This window comes from Pocillopora damicornis, chromosome 2 (assembly GCF_964200805.1).
Source record: "Pocillopora damicornis chromosome 2, jaPocDami1.2, whole genome shotgun sequence".
NCBI lineage: Eukaryota > Metazoa > Cnidaria > Anthozoa > Scleractinia > Pocilloporidae > Pocillopora > Pocillopora damicornis.
The window spans coordinates 15,549,613-15,563,350 of NC_142671.1; the positions used below are offsets into that span (position 1 = coordinate 15,549,613).

Genomic DNA, 13,738 nt, shown 5'->3' on the forward strand with positions numbered 1-13,738 from the left:
TCGAGGAGCCAAACTGAACCCTCTGTATGAAACTCACTTGCTCAGATTATTATAGAGGTGCACGCGTTCTGACTGGTCAAATGTACGTTGCATGTCCAGTGCGATATCGAGAACTGAGAACTGAATGTCTTTAATGAAGAAACATGTAAGACGAAAGGAATGCAGTTTCTCGGATAATCACCTTAGCACTTATACGAAAAAAATAATCCTTATCAATCTCAGCGATTAATATCGAGTAGTCCTAGTGACTTTGTCTCAAAAATGATCATGTCTACAATATTCATTGTCATCAAACATCATCTGACGTTGTCACAGGTAATAGATAGGGTAGATAGTTGTACCTACTATAGACAGTGTAAATAGCTGTACCTAATATAGGCAGTGTGGATAGTTTTACTTACTGTAGACAGTGTAGATAGCTCTACCTACTGTACACTATGTAGATAGTTGTACCTTCTGTAGACAGTGTAGATAGCTGTACCTATTGCACTCTGTAGATAGTTGTACCTACCGTAGACAGTGTAGATAGTTGTACCTACCGTAGACAGTGTAGATAGTTGTACCTACTGTAGACAGTGTGGATAGTTGTACTTACTGTAGACAATGTAGATAGTCGTACCTATTCTGGACAGTGTGGATAGTTGTACTTACTGTAGACAGTGTAGATAGTTGTACCTATTCTGGACAGTGTAAATAGTTGTACCTACTGTAGACAGTGTAGATAGCTGTACCTACTGTAGACAGTGTAGATAGATGTCCCTACTGTAGACATTGTAGATAGCTGTACTTACCATAGACAGTGTAGATAGCTGTAACTACCGTAGACAGTGTAGATAGGTGTGCCTACTGTAGACAGTTTAAATAGTTGTACCCGCTGTAGGTAATGTAGATAGTTGTACTTACTGTAGAAAGTTGTAGCTACTGTTACACAATGATACGTCTTACATAAATGTTCCACAAAATGGCTATATGGTGACAGAAAAATACAGCCTACACGAAGGATTTTACAAAGTGACTGTGTGTTGTTCTGTTATGCAGCATTCACCTTGAAAACGATGGATGCAAACTGTGCGTTCTGTTCCCCAGACAGGTGTATAAACAACAGCTTAAGTAACAGTTGCCTTTCAATACATTTTGGCTCTTGTTTGACGGTATTTGGGTCGGAAAATGGCGTCACAGTGGATGAAAAACTGAAATGGAGACCTCCTGTGACGGTCTGTTCACCTACACGCTAGAGGTAAGGAACAAACATGATCGAAATTAAAATAACCTTTCTCTGAGCACAATAATCTTGAATTCGAAGCTATAAGATTTTGAGTCTCTTATCTTTAAAAACTAAGCTGCATATTATTGACTGGGTACAAACGTCGGACTTAGAACAGCCGTGTAAATCGATCCTATATGTAAACAGTATTTTTTGCACAATTCGTTACATTTTACTTTAACTGGCGTATTGTCGCCCAATCACCTCCCTGAGGTAGTCTATCGCGGATCTTTTTGGCCCATTCCTTAGTAGTAAAGATAAGCTCTTTTCAGGCATCAGTCCGACATGAGATGAGGCCTGGAAAGAGCTTGATATTTGTTTATCAATTGAAATAGCGACTGACGCAGAAATTGTGCGATGCACTTATCACAAATACACTGCACTTTCTGACATGATGTGATTATAATCTATTTGTATTTATATGATAAGTTGAATTTTACACACATTTTGACTGGTTCTTATCTATGTTCTATTTGAGGATAGATGCAAAGATGGCACTGCAACCAACAAAAATTTGCTTTTTTAAGATATAGAACAATTATATTCCATGTTGCCATTCGTCTGTTCTGTTATAGATCACAGGAGATGTTAAAATGTAGAAGGAACAAGTGGCTGGGCCTTGTGTGTTACTCTTTTGCTCTTACCACATTTTGACATTATCTTTGATCTTTTACTGAACAGACACTAGTGTCCAATAGCAAAATTGGACAGAAGTGTCAAAAATAAAAAATTGGGCTCTAGTGTCCAAAATAAAAAATTGGTTAGTATTGTGTGAAATTAAAAATTAGACACAAGTGTCTAAAATCTTAAATTAGATGTTTGTGTCCAAAATCAACAATTGCACTCTAGCATCTCAGTGTCTAAAATAAAAATTGGACACTAGTATCTAAAAAATTGCCATTTTGACTCTTGTAGCATTACAGCAAGAACTGTAATGAAAGCAGTTTGCTCATTCAAAGTTTCCTTGATAAGCTGCTTAAATCTATGTAATTTTTGTTAGAAGAGAAAGTTTTATCTTTTTTGTTTTTATTTTGAGCACATGGCACAGACAAGAAGCAATGGGAAAATAAGTTTGAATGAATTGACAATTGCAAGCAAACACTGAGAAAATTATATATTGGATTGTTAGGCATACAATGATAGATGTCTTAAAAGAAATTAGTGGTGCTGTGTTATTTGATGAGCAAATCTTGATGAAATTTGTTGGTAAGCAAAAACTGTGTAAAGTTAACAAGACTACAACAAACACAACCATAAGAAACAATTGACAGATATCTGGTGCAGTTTAACCAACTGTTTTTACTGCAAATACAATCTTTAAGTAGACACCTCAGAGTAGACAGGTATGGTTTGGCTGCCAAAACTAGTCTGTGTCTGGTCTGAGACTTGTTCTATACAAATTTGATGTGCATGATTTGGTCCCCTTATCTTTGAGGTGCACTGTAGTTGACTCTGGTGCAGTTAGGTGGTCTGATGAAATTTTCTACATCACTAGTTACACTATTTTGGATGATTTTGAAATATTTGTCTTCTTGCAGTAGACAAAGCTGTAAAACATTTGCACATATTGGGACTTTGGTGGGCTCACATTTGAAGCAATAACGACACTATATGTAGTCTCATAGAATTTGTGAAAAATTTAAAAGGAGCATGGTTGTTCCTTAAGCAAAGAGGTTAAGCTTAAAACTTTTGTCACAGTCTGTTGTTCAACAGGGATGCAAAATATATTTTTCACACAATAGTTAGGTATCCTCGCACACTTGCTGAAATTTAGCTACAAAATGATGTATTTCAATTAGGAAAATGCATTTTGTGTAGGTTGAGCAAAATTAATGTAATGTACTGCTATATTGATTGATTAATTCTATGCATATATGTTATTCAGCTCTGTCCTGGTAGTATCACTGCCAAATACCACTACTAGTCATGCTGTTAACTAAAAAATTTCAATGTCTTGCCTTTTTTTCACCAATATTGTTATTTTGTCTTCCAAGTATAGTTTTACTTCTAAGGGTATTAAGAAGTTCAGATAAAATAAATAGAGGGGGCCATTTTCATATTATGATGAAAAAGTGGTACACTGTGTATAAATTGTCAACAGTCAGAAGGATTGCCACTCCAAGAATAATTTTTATTTTACAGGCAGGTACATAGGGAAGAATAAAGACAAGTCTCTAACAATGAGAATTTTGGATAAGATTTGGTAAGTGATCAAAGCTGTGTTTGGATTATAGTTATCTCTGGATAACCACCATATTGAGTAGATTTTTAGACTGGAGATTTATCAGTAACTGGGAAAAAGAAAAATTGGTGATTGTTCAACAGTTTGATTTCATTTTTACACATAAAAGTGAAGGACACCCTTTCTTGCACAAAGGGATGCCTTTCAACAGTAAAGTGTTGGAATGTTGAGCTGCTAGCTTCAGCTTTTTACTACTTACCACATTTTACAACGTAGCACTAGCAGAAATACATTTTCCCCACGTCCTCTCCCACAGCATCATTTGAATATTGATTGAGTAGCCCATGGAATGTGTGATTCTGTAATGATTATGTTTACTCTCATTAAATATTAAAGTAACTTTTAACTGTTTCAGTATGTTCATATGTAGAGCTTTGACCTTGAGGAGACTGTGTGGCTGAAAGCTCCTTGAGTTACAGTTTGTTGCTGAACAAATTACCTCCTTACATTTCCTTGACAGTCTCAACTCCTCACGGTTAGTTGGTCGAGTGATGTTTTTTCGAAATGTAACAGCCTCTGCATTTGGGTCAACTTATTTAATCTGTGAAGTGACAAAGGTGGACTACTTTAAACTCGTTAAGAAATGCCTGCAAGGTCAATGTCCCCAATATTTTAAAGAATATTTTAAACGTAATAATACAATTTACGCCCGCGCCACTAGACGAAGCAACCTTTTACATCCGCCTGCTGTGAAGACTGAGATCACAAAACGATCTTTCTGTTACTATGGGTGCACTCTTTTTAACGAACTATCTTGATGGTATATTTACTTCTAAATTTTTTATTTGTGCATAGTTTTCTATCTATAATGCTATCAGTATCAGTGTAATGCATATGTATACTATAGTTTTAGTACATTGTTGTGCTCAGGGCTCCCATTAATAACAGACAGCTTTTTGCATCTGAAGTGGCTACCCTGAGCAGTGTACGTCAATAAAGCTGCTGCTGCTGCTGCTGCTGCTGCTGCTGCTGCTGCTGCTGCTTCTTCTTCTTCTTCTTCAGAAATCCGTTATCTGGATTAGTCAAGCCTATGTCACTGTCATTAGTCAAGCCTATGTCACTGTCATTTTCGATTCATGATCATCATACACTCATTAGACAAGATACGATTTTGTCACGTGTGACAAAATCTTCTAGGGATGAATGGGATCAGAGCCGAACTATTGCAGTAGTTTCACACTTTATTACAAGTCTTAAAATCAAATAAAAATAAGCCCAATAACTCAAACTGTATCCAAACTGTTTCTGTTTTCAGGTCCTTCTGACGCAAACAAAGGAAGTCACGCCTCAAGTCACATTAAGACTACAACTTCGCACAACAAGGTCGTATATTTCTTTCAAGTGCAAGTCACAAACAGGTATTTTAATTGTATTATTACAGTGCCACTTAAAAGTGGCACTGTATGTTCTCACTTGAGTTTGATTCTATGTATTTAATCTCATCTTCGCACATTTCTATACCAAAAAAAAAAACGAGATGTGGCCTTTAGTACGCGAGATTTATTCTAACACTATCGGCTCTACCGAGTGAATTTGGGGGGGAGGGGGGTGGTTAGGAGTCGTGTACGTTAGACAGGTTATCATTCAATTAACCCTCAAAACGTAGATGGAGTACTGTAAGGAATCTAGAATATAGGAAGTCAAATCAGAGTATATGGGGCTAAATGAAACGATCGAGAACAGTTTGAAAACGCGCGCATTTAAGTAAAAAATGTTTTCTAGTAAAACGAATTGTCATACAGTTGTTAGAATATAGTTCGTTACTATTGGCAACAAGGACGTGGCCAAAGAAAAACTTTAGTGAGCCCATCAATTGCTCAACACGTGCTAATAAAATTGTATACATTTCTTAGCTGTCCTCTGCAAAACAACAACGTTAAATCGCCAAAATTTATGTGGTCTGTGGAAGGGAACTACTCAGTCACGTTTACATTGAAACTAAACGCTAATTACACATCTTATGCTGAAGATGAGGTGTGGCGCCGTTAGAGGCGGTAACTAAATCTACCCTTTAACGAAATTCTGAAGAAAACATAAATTCTTTTTTACATGATCATGTATCATGCAAATTCTATGCAAAAATTAAATTCCATGCTACCCGAGGGATTGAAGTGTTATCCAAATTCTCAAATGCAATGACAGCACTTGGTCTGTTGATTTTCTATGTCCTCAGGTTTTCTTGTCATTGCTTTTTCCTTTCTGTTATGCTGATAGATTTTTACTGTCCTCTCTTGTAGTTAATGTTGTTGATAATTTGCTGCCATTTTATTTCTATGAAATACGATGATTGGGTAAATAATGACACAGAGAAAAAGCTCATTCCATTCTACGTTGTAATTTTCATTTTCTCTTGACAACTTATTTATTCATCAATGATTTTCAATTTACTTCAGATTGACAAGAAGAAAAGCAAGAGTCCAGAGAAAAATGTCAACCTTCAGAAAACACAAGTTGAGGTCGTTATGCTATCTTCCCCGTCCACACACTCCATCGGACAAGAGGTTAAAGCTGTGTACCTTGTGATAACAACAGTTTGTAATACGCATGTGTATTAAGACAGACATTTGGTTTGACAAAACGCATGCCTTTTAAATAAATGTTTGTACCACAAGGTAGACATCTTTTGGAAACAATGAAACAAAAGTTTTTGCCGGAGGTGGGCGTGGCGGGGAAGGTCGGATGGGTGAAAAAAGAGTATATCAATATTCTGTTATATTACTGTATAGATATACAAAGAGTATATCAATATTCTGTTATATTACTGTATTAAAAGATTTCACGTGTCTCATCGAGGCGGATTTGGTGGGGGATGGTGGACGGATCGACCCAATTTGTTATTTTATTCTCTGAATTGGGGGGTCGATCCAATTGTTTTCTTTCCAAGACTGATATTTGTCTCTAGTCTCGTGCTTTGAGGTGATCGCGTTCCTCGGTATCCAGCTTTGGGTGGTCGAAGAAACCTGCATAACAGGGAAATAAAATTAAGACCAAGAATTTAAGCCATAAAAACGTTACCGAAAAACGAACTTTTCTCCCCAAAAGACTTAGACGAACCTCCACAAGCATCTGTTCAACTATGCCACAAATATTGTACTCGTACACTTGAAAATTTTTTAAATTCAGAACATAAAATGAATCCGCATGCGTCCTAAATAAGCCTTCATAACAAGAACGACACAAATTTTCCCTGTCAAAAGACCATGAAAAATTACCACAAACGTTGTACAAGTTTTCGTTCAAGTGAACTACAAAGCTACACTCACCAGAATCAAAAGTATTCCCGTCTTTCTTCACCCTCTCTTTGGGGTTGCTGTAAGAGGAAAGATAGGCGATAATTATTTACCTACAAATTGGCAGTCTTAATAATTTACTGTTCACAGTCAATTCTGGACCATCATAATAGAATTACACCAGTTCTCGTTCAACTACGCCACAACGATTATCTGAAGTAAAATCTTTACCTAATTCTTTTTTTCCTGCATCTAGCAGATCAGGGAAACGAAAAACACTTAAAAACTTCTAGTTCTGGTTAAATATCTTTTTTTCACCCTTGAACGACACAGTCAATTCTGGAAAATAAAGAAATATTTTGGCAGTTCTAAAAGTTTATTCATTTTAATTATTTTTTCAAATAATCCGAAATATTTAAGATACAACTAAAAGATTAAAACTAAAAGAAAAAATTTAGAGTTGAAAATTAAAACTATTTTCAGATCAAACCTGAAGAATTGACATAAAAAGCTTTGGTGCATTTCGTGTTAAGTCGATCGAAAGACCAAATAACTACCTGCCGTTTTTAGGAGACATAAAACTACCTCGAGTACGAAAAAAAAGGAGATAAAAAGCCCGATCTTCCCAAGGCATCTTATCCATCAAAAACATGCTTTCAGAAGCGAAAGACGGCCGCTATCTTGGATCAAATCATATGCCCCGTTTTGGTTATGTTGAAAGTAGAAAAAAAAAATAGGCGCCGAATGGTATATTACAATTTAACCTACACGATTTTTTTTGGAAACCTGTTTTGGTCTTCTCGTACAAATCCAAGGCATTTCTGTGCCCCACAGAAACAAGATTCAAAATACCATGACGATTTATATATTAATAAATACCATCCATTAATGGAAAAAAGTTGAAAAAACCTTATGGGAAGTACCTCGTTGTCTTCTGTTAGAGGAATGAATTAAGCATTAAGTGCAATGATTGAGGAGGTATTTTATTCTTGTAATGAAAATTACGACAAGCTTCAATGGAATATGAAGACATGCAATCAAAAAATCAAATCTCTGCTGATCATTGACCAACCTACAATTCACCCTGGTTCTATCTATTACTCTTTATCTACTCCAAGAGACACAATGGGTGATTCTATAAACTCATCGCATACCAGATATCCAATATTTGATCCGCCTGAGTTCTGCTTCCAGTATTTTCCACATTCATCGCTACGTAATGTTGCCTATGCCGCAATGTTTTCATACTATTTCGTACACGGAAAACGCCTTCGTTTGCAAACAGGAACAAAGTTTCAATGCCATATCACCGCGATCGAAATTAAGCTGTCGAGTATGCGGGAATCATGAAGTGGCGAAATTCGCTCAGGACTTTCGCCAGGGAGCAAACTTGATTCAATCAACGTACAAAATCGCCTTGTGTTTCACCAGCCACTAACGTTGCCTTAGCTCCCAAGTAATATCATCAATAAAGAAATGGAAGTAAATTGAAGTAAAATTATTCGCCTCCAAACAAATTGACTATCCGAGTTATACCAATCTAATTGAAGAGACAGCTAAGGAGACTTAGAACTTAAGCGAGTAACAAAGATTCATTGACTTTTAATCATAGAGGCTCAATCAGAGGCATACAAACAGGAAGCGTCTAAAATCTCATAGAATGTTTGTAACTGGGAACGCTATGCTTTATAAGGCGACCATTCGAAACGCGGATGAATTTCGCTTTAATATGGAATCAGAGGTTCAGCCAATAGTTTCCTTAAAAAAAAAGCTTACGTTAGCTCGCTTGCTTGAAGGACGTAGAAGCTCATAAGAACGAACGTTTCGGATGCCATGATTGCCGGAAAGCGCTGCAAAAGTTTGGTATTTAAAGACGGACTGGGAGAGTATTTCTTGTAGGTTTTGAATTTAACTTCGCACTTAAATTTTGCGATAAAGTAAAGCAGTGAGTCGAGTGGATTGCTTTGTACGTTTATAATAAAAAGGATTAGCTGCTTGGAAAATTAACTGCTGAGTTTAAAAAGACACGAAATGCATGAGATTTCTATATTTCAATCCTGAATTCTGCTGCTACGATTTTATTCAAAACTGTGATATTTATCGGTAAAAAAATATTTTTGGCTTCGTATTTATTCGATTTTGTGATCAAGTTACAATTTCCACACAAGGTTCGCATTCATGGGTAAGGAAAGTAGCATTTCCGTCCTTGTATAGCCCCTTAGTAAGTTGCGTGTTTAGCTCCGCTTGTATGAGATTTTGTTGTTGAGATTTTTGGAAGAATTGTGCTCGAGCCGTAAACAGAACTCGCAGCACTAGGATAGAGCTCTGAAAAAATGCCATTGTCTTTATACACTACCCTAACTAGAAGGTAAATTCTGATAGGAGGGTCCCGTGCTGTAAAAAGCCCAGCCTTGCAAAATACCTAAAATGTTCTTCTATTTTGTGTGCTTTAGTCTAAATTGATGCATCCTAATAATAACAAAACACTTGCCTTGAACACTTCATGGAGCCGATCATGGTCCAATAATCAACTAAAATCTAAGACAAAATTGTCCCCACTCTTGCTTTTGTCCTGTATCAGGATTAAAAGATACAAAAATAAAAAACATTACTCCTCCAGTTTATTAATAAACTTTAATGTATGAAGCAGAAATTAGGTCTCTTCAAATAATTTCAGAGATTTCATAATTTCATAATTTCACCCATCTCTTATACAAAGTTAAACACCTGATCAGAGCATAAAGACAATCCAGTGTCCGAAACAGTTTATCCTCTCTTTTGTGACTAAGTCTTTGCATTACAGATCAAGACTGAAGAAGAGTTGTATATAATGGTAATTGAACTGAGTGGAGTGCAATTCGGGCTGAAATTATACGCGTGATTTCAAAATCGAACGAGCACGCAGTGCGAGTTCGATTTGAAATCACAAGTATGATTTCAAACCAAAATTGCATGACACGAGGTTCAATTACCACTTTATTACATCCATTTTGAAATCACCCAAATTCAGGATTTGGTCAGTTCAAATATTTTATTGATGTAGTACTGAGCTGATTTGAAATTAAATTCATCCATTTTTTAGGGGGAAAAATAAGAGTTTTGGAAACAAAAGTTGCAAAATTTGCCACATGATACTCTTTGTCTTTCACTTTCCTGCAATTTGATCGGTTACTTTAAACAAGCCTTGAAATCTAATTGGCTGTTTTGTTTCTAGTGAAGCCTCCTCATTGGCTGGGAAAAAGATGTGATTCAAGACAAAAAATGGTGCGATTCATGAATAAATTGCACCAATTAAGGCCAATCAGATTACAGGGAACACCAGTGATTTCAAAATGGGTGTAATAAAGGGAAAAACCAGCTCCTTGGCAGGCCAGCTTTCAGTCACCCATCTCTTGTACAAAGTCAAACACCTGATCAGCGCATAAAGACAGTCCAATGTCCAAAACAGTTTATCCTATTTTTTGGGGACCAAGTCTTTGCATCACAGATCAAGACTAAGGAAGACTTGTATAGGGCAACACTGACCCTTGTTAGTGGGTCAGTTTTAAGTCACCCATCTCTTGTACAAAGTCAAATACCTGATCAGCGCATAAAGATAGTCCAGTATCCAAAACAGTTTTTCCTCTTTTTTGGGGGGACCAAGTCTTTGCATCACAGATCAAGACTAAGGAAGACTTGTATAGGGTGACACCAACCCTTGTTAGTGGGTCAGTTTTAAGTCTCCCATCTCTTGTACAAAGTCAAACACCTGATCAGTGCATAAAGACAGTCCAGTATCCGAAACAGTTTTTCCCCTTTTTTGGGGGACCAAGTCTTTGCATCACAGATCAAGACTAAGGAAGAGTTGTATAGGGTGACACCAACCCTTGTTAGTGGGTCAGTTTTAAGCTCCCATCTCTTGTACAAAGTCAAATACCTGATCAGCGCATAAAGACAGTCCAGTATCCAAAACAGTTTTTCCCTTTTTTGGGGGGACCAAGTCTTTGCATCACAGATCAAGACTAAGAAAGAGTTGTATAGGGTGACACCAACCCTTGTTAGTGGGTCAGTTTTAAGTCTCCCATCTCTTGTACAAAGTCAAACACCTGATCAGCACATTGAGACAGTCCAGTGTCCAAAACAGTTTATCCTCTTTTTTGGGGGACCAAGGGTGAAACCAACTCCTTTGGAAGTCAGCTTTCAGACACCCATGTACCTTTTGTACAAAGTCAAACGCCAGATCAGAGCATGAAGTCAGTCCAGTGTCCAAAACAATTCTTCATCTTTTTTGGGGGACAAAGTCTTTGCATCACAGATCAAGACTAAATAAGAGTTATGTAAGGCAAAAGCTTGCTGTGTGATGCTCATACACCCTTGGAAGATGACATTGCACATATAAATAAATAGTCAGCATGTATTTTATACCATCTAATCAAAGGTTTGTCTCATTATTTATTAAAACATTTCCTCTTTGTTCAGTAAATGGTTTGAACCCAAGGGTAACATTAAAGTGTGTAGTAAATGGCTCACTGTGACATGGAAAAAGGTTTAAGTCTGCAGAGGGCTTTGCACAATGTGAAAGCACATCACATTCAATGATTTCTTTTATAAAATTTGTATACTTTTTATTGATAGTTTACAACTTCTGTCATCTTAAGATGACTCCACTTTGACCAAGGACAAAATTTTTTGTTAATTTTGTTATAAATTTCATAAGTTTCCTTTTTACCAGTGCTAATTATTTCTATTTTTGTTTTTGAGCTTTCACCTTTTTTCAACAGAAAAAAAATATTTCAATCTCTCGTGCAAGACCTTCAACTGACACTGACAATACCATTCGGAAGACAGATCCATCCACACCCCCCTACATATAGGTACATTTATCTTCATTGCATTTATTTGGTAAAGCTATCTACACTGTAGTCTATCATAAATGCAACTATCTACCTTTTCCACTTTATTATTGTATACAAGATAATTGGATTTATTGACTGAGTTGATAAAGTGAATTGGCTACATTCTACACTGGCGCATACCATCTTGTATGCTGTCTGGAGTACAGCTATCTACTCCGTTTTCAATAGATGTAACCATCAGAGTGTAGAAATGGCAGGAAAATATTTAAATTTCCCGCGTTCAAGCATTCAAATAATATCAAAACAAATTGATTAAGCAGTTGCTAACCGGGATTAAAAATATAATGATCGACCGGCATTAGAATTAAATTAAACAAAAATTGTGCAAAACGAAACAGCCTTGAGAAATACCTTATCGCTGCACGACTTTCAGATGTTTCTGTGCCCAGCAGTGAGTATGTAGACATCGACATTCACCTTTTTTACGTTTGGCAGCCACTGAAAACATTCCTATTAAATTCAGATGAAGGAACCTTTTAAAAATATTTGTTCTTAAAAAGCCAAGTGATGCTGAAGGGCCGTTTTTTCTCAGAGTTTCATGTCAAATGATGGTGTTCTTAGTCCTCTCACACTCGCTTTATTCCACATAGTAGCTCAAGTAGTTCCCAGTCTACACAGTCAGAAGAACCAAACAACCTCGTTCTCAGGTCTTCCAGGTGAGTGAGGACTCAATATTTGCATAAATCTTAATTCTTCATAACCAAATTTGTGGTCCAAACTGAATAATTACGGACTGTGTTGCTTCCCTTTCGATTTATGGAAGATTTCAAACTTTGAGAGCTGCACTACTACATTTTTCCAACCTATATTCTTAGGTTCAATTACACCCAAGATTCCAATTTGTCCTTGTTTTCTAGGCGTTGTTCCGTTCTCAGAGTTTCATTTGCCCCCTGCTCTACGCTTTTCTGTTTGAACAATCAGCTATGAAAACTTGTAATGGGATAAAAAGATACCCTCCAAAGGAAAATATATTATAACTAATGCTTTTCGTTTCCATCTGCCTTCAGTCGGAGGGCTACCGTGTTTTCGCCAGAGACCTGGGTAGAGCATGTCTACCAAAACACCTGCTAAACATCTCGATTACCGAGAGTAAACAAAGCCAATTTTACATTACATGACCGGAGCCATCAACGGAACTATAATTCATTATTTAAAACGATGTTTCGTACGCGAAGACTTGTACTATGTTTCCATGGAGTGCAGTCAAACTGAAAATGAATTACTCACTGTAACGATGTGATTGAGCGCCTCTGGTGTAACTGAAGTCACTGGCTGATTAAGGACTTAAAAGGCAAACAGATATCCGAATTGAATTTCTAAACAAACTACTGTTACACGTAATTTGCCGTTTATATTAATTTTGTTTACGAAAGGGGTTAACTTAAACTATAACAGCGAGGATACGGAGTGAAGGATTCACCGGAGGAAATCCTGAAATGATGTTGTCTTGGTTACATCTATGTTGTTGGTATCGAGGGATGCTACTTTGTTACAACGATTTTCGCAGGTGAGTTTCTGACTATCAAAGAAACGACAATGGATCGGAAAAGGCAAACGTGCATAGGCCAAGACCTGTGTTTCTGCACACCTTTTTCGGTGAAAGGATCAGAATTAAGAAAGACAGAAGTATTGCATTCGAAATTGGGTAAGAATATTTCTTTACAAATGTGGACTCCTAAAACAAGTGTTGTTGTTGTGCCTCCAGACTTAAAAATAAAAGGAGTATGTCTTGCACATGAACGCAAACAAGCACATACAATTCCAGTAACGAAGATAACAGCTTCCGAAGGACAGAGTGACATTGCACAAATTGACATCTCAAGGATTGAGAGTAATTTTGCCGAGCAAAAACATGATGTGAATAATGGTAAGAAAGGAAACATGCTGCTAACAGTCTTGGAAGCGTCGTTAAAGAAAAAACTGAATCCAGAATATATTCACATACTTCCATGGCGCCTTAATCGTTCCACTGTCGTTCGATCAGCTCAGTACAAAGGCGCTTCCAAACAATTTCGTTTATATCCTGGGCAATCCTTGAAAGAGGAAAGACTACCCGCGGAGTTAAAATTTGGTGTGAGAAATCCCAGAAAGTCGAATTCAACAGCTT

General features: G+C 36.9%; 2 long non-coding RNA genes across 2 annotated transcripts; one reads left to right on the forward strand and one right to left on the reverse strand.

Moving 5' to 3' along the window:
* The first annotated feature begins 996 nt into the window (after positions 1 to 996).
* On the forward strand, positions 997 to 7,110 carry LOC113677282 (uncharacterized). Its single transcript, XR_016183707.1, has 5 exons — positions 997 to 1,237; positions 3,407 to 3,467; positions 3,862 to 3,981; positions 4,762 to 4,864; positions 5,900 to 7,110. It is a non-coding gene; the product is annotated as an uncharacterized LOC113677282 (long non-coding RNA).
* On the reverse strand, positions 5,823 to 12,243 carry LOC149050049 (uncharacterized). Its single transcript, XR_016183708.1, has 4 exons — positions 11,983 to 12,243; positions 9,228 to 9,308; positions 6,770 to 6,816; positions 5,823 to 6,466 (listed from the first exon to the last, which is right to left on the reverse strand). It is a non-coding gene; the product is annotated as an uncharacterized LOC149050049 (long non-coding RNA).
* Positions 12,244 to 13,738: the final 1,495 nt, after the last annotated feature.